The sequence below is a fragment of the Triticum dicoccoides genome, chromosome 7A (genome assembly GCF_002162155.2).
Source record: "Triticum dicoccoides isolate Atlit2015 ecotype Zavitan chromosome 7A, WEW_v2.0, whole genome shotgun sequence".
NCBI classification, from domain to species: Eukaryota; Viridiplantae; Streptophyta; class Magnoliopsida; order Poales; family Poaceae; genus Triticum; species Triticum dicoccoides.
The window spans coordinates 43280447-43284424 of record NC_041392.1 but is presented as its reverse complement, the minus strand read 5'-3'; positions in this window follow the sequence as shown (position 1 = coordinate 43284424).

Here is a 3978-nt window from a genome sequence, read left to right as displayed (position 1 = left end):
GGGGGGGCGCTGGGCTCTCTGGAGTTGTTGCAGATCGATGGGCTTTGGGGGGTTGGCTGCGACGACGGCAATCAACACATGGTAGGAGGGTAGTGCCGCGAGGCGGTGTGCAACAGTGCCGGCCGGTAGGGGAGAGGGGTGGAGGCAGGTGAATGGGTCAGGTAGGCCAGCGGTTGCCCGAGGAGGGTTGGATCAGATCGTGCCTCGATGAAGATGGTTGGATGAGGAAAGCAGATTGTGAGCAGTTGGGTGCAAATCTAACGAATTTTGAAACGAAGCGACTGATAGGCACTCCCTATTTTTACAGAGATGAAATAATTTTTTGAACTCATTCAATTTTTTATATATTTTAAACTGGTTGCTGAGGTACCGTGCGCCAACGCAATGCTAAGTTGGAGGTCGATCCGACATTCCTTCCTATCCGTTTATCACTTGGGAGCTGCGGAGGCTCATCGCCGCTGATTCAATTTTTTTTCGAAACGGAGGCATTCTTTTGCCTCATCCATTAATTAAGCAGAAGAGAGTTGCCCGGTTAATAAACGGAAAACCGGGCAAAAACCGTCACAAATCGCTGAGCGGCACTCACTAATACAACACACACACCTCACATAGAGGGTCTCGTCAACATCACACACCGGTGTCATCGTCATCACTTCTCTCCAACAGGCATCATCGCCCTCCCTAATCTCCGAGCAAGCGACTCCGACTTCTCCGAGCCGCTGATTCAATTGCAAGTACGCACATTTGGCTCCACGCTTTGTGTTTTTTGTTTATTACAAGACCCGCATTATGCAACGCACTGGACTGGATGATCCTTGTTTATGGAAACATCTTTTCTTTTAACTAATCGGTAAATTAAGACGAGTGAGTACTCTGTTAGCACGTGGATGTACAGCTTTCCATTCGCTCCCAGACCTCTTTATAAGTGATTCTAAGAAGTACTACCTGTGTAGCAACAAGAACACACGCAAGATTGTTTGATTGAACCATATGCAAAACATAAAACAGTTTCGCGAGGTTTGGAGTTACTGAAAAATTCCTATAAAGTATACTGCAACAAGTCCATGAAAAGGATCAAACAACCTCACTCATATAACTTTTCAAAGACTAGAGTCTCCCCCCAAAAAATGAAAATCATTTTGAATCGGAGTGACCCTTAAAGTGGACCTTGATAAAAACCTGACATGTGGCACGAGCACACGGCAACTCCGAAAGTTTTTGATGACAAGTTTAGTTACACGAGGATGTCAACTTTAGTTTTCAAAAATGACAAATTTTGTGCTCCAGTTTATTTGTTTTACACAAACTTGCAGTGTGCTGCTGGAATTTGCCATCCTTTCGTGACTGGAATTGCCATCGAAAAACGTCGGGACCAGAGTGTCACACACCCGATGTATGGCACTTATCATTTGAGATAATATATTATATTCAAATTAACTTTGTCATGCTAATTAAAGAAAGCTCTAGGTTGAGTTTGCACCGAAACTTTTCGCCTTTCAAAATTACTGTACTACAAGCAGATCGATACACACTTACAGAGCTTTGCATCCCCACTGACACGATACCTGGGGGTTAAACGTAGGGCTCAACTAATGCGTGAAGATCGACAAGGCCGCGATTTAATAAATACTGCCAGCCCACTGCCGCCCAGCCAAGTTGGTTCTGGTTCAGGTCCATTTGAGGATATTTCCCGGGACGATGTATGTGGTCAGCACTGGTCGATCAGGAGGAGCAGAGCGCCGGCCTCCCATCATCCCATGCGTTCGCTCGTGTCCTGCATTTGTTCAGCAGGGCTGCATGGGCGCTCGACCTAGTGGCAGCATAATGTTGGCACTTATCGCAAATGGAGCCGGCAAAGTATGGACGACTCCGTAGTAATGTCAACTCAAGCCTGCATGCGTGAACTATGCCCTGATCCTCTGCATTTTTATTCTATGATGACAAGAGCTGGCTGCAGGCCCATTAGTCCAGCTTTCTGCACTAATTGACAACCTAACCGGAGCTGGATCATATCCTTGTGCACACGTCACACGCATGGGTAACTAACCTTGGGTCGTCTAAGCTTGAGAGTAAACAAAGGCGCGCGCGAATGAGCGACTGCCGATCATCATGTAACGTTTGCGAAACAACCTGTGGTTGGATGGTTAGAAAGACAGTGATGTCTCAGCTGCTCGCATTTTTCTAAATTTATTTTAGGATTGTCGGCGATGCGGAAAAAAATCTCAAAATGATATGCCGACTCAGTCTCTTGAAACTGCTTATAGGATAGGATGCGCGTGTGCGCGTTTATAGAGATGGGTCTATGCACGTAACGTTGAGCACAGTGCGTCCTTGCATGCACGGTCGTCCGGGTCATGCCCAAATCAGGACCAGCAAAGCAAAGGTTCCAGACAAGCGGATTCAGACCTACTGACCTACACGTACCAGCATAGCAGGGCTCGAACAAGAGAACGGTACTCCATCAACTGTACCCTGTACTAAGGGTCGTGCATGTAACAAACAAGAAGAGCGAAGAGTCGTGCACGTACACACTGTACAGACACACGCGCGCATGCATGCAGGCACACACCTAACTAACTTATGCGAACGTCCTTCCGGTCTCCCTAGGGACGCTGGCGTCGACGACGATACATGCAACATGCCATGCAATGCATGCGTGCACTGCACACACACACACAGAGAGAGAGAGAGAGAGAGAGAGAGAGAGAGAGAGAGAGAGAGAGAGAGAGAGAGAGAGAGAGAGAGAGAGAGAGCCCGCTCCGTCGACTCGCTTTCAGCGTAAATGCTGTCTAGATTGGATTCGATACGATGGATGTTGAGATGGATTACCAGCTGCATGCATGCAGGTAGAAAGCAAGAAAGAACAGAGAGTTCGGCCAGACACCGGCCAGACAAAGCAGGCACGAATGGCTTGAAGGTTAGGCTGTCACCGGTACGTACCGCGCATTGTCTGCGGCGGACAGCGAGCGGGGCGCCGCCGTCGCCGTCGTCGCGAAAGGCGGTCCGGGACGACGGCGACCCGCGGCTAGCTCCGGGGAATCGACTGAACGTGCATCGTGCATCGTGTCATACTGTCATGGACCGGTCAAATCGATCAAAGAGAAGCGGCCGGTAGAGTTTCAGAGTCTGAGCGACCGAGCCTGCCTGCATGCATCCATGCATGCGGAGTGAGCACGTCCGTCCGTCCGTCCGTCGCGCGACCGATGGTGGCCGCGGCCCTTGAGGGCGGCGGGTGAGGGCGACGGCGGCCGGCCGGTCGTATCGCGCGGTGCCGCGGGGCGGGCGATGGACGGCGACGTCTGAGCTTCCACATGGCGAGCCGGCCGGTGGTTCGTTGCGATGTGGTCTCGATCGGCGACGTTGACGGGCCGCCGGGGGAATCCGTCGACGGAAATCATTGCGTTGCGTGTGTCTGTCCCAACGACTCCACCCGTGTGCATGCCATTGCCGTTGCCGTTGCCATTGCAGCCCATCGCAAGTACACAAGTGTACGTACGTCCTCGATCGCCAGCTCCTGCCATCTAGTGTCATGTTCCACACTTGATTATCGTACGCTCCCATTATTATCATTATTATCCAGTGGTTAATCAAGTGCATTGGTGAAGGAGAGAGCGGATCACGGTCCCTAATCCATGCTTAATTATGGCGATCGGCCAATGATGAACGCCCGCTAATCATGCATGATGGGTTCTACAAGTACCAGCTCGCATTTACACAGCCTCAGCAGTGTGGTTTCAGAGCCAAGTGTCAAGGTCGACATGGCTGGCCGGCGCAATTTCGAGAACGGGATCGCTGAATCTCACTCGACTAAGATTTAACCAAGTCTCAGTCGATGCTATATCCATGAGACCTTACGCAAAGATCGGTGTAAAATTTTCTTTTTAGTTTTTTTCTTTTCTTTCTTACATGTTATGTCATCCGACTTAGAGTTGGTTAAGTCTCAGTTGACTGAGACCTAGCTACACCCGAGAACGGAAA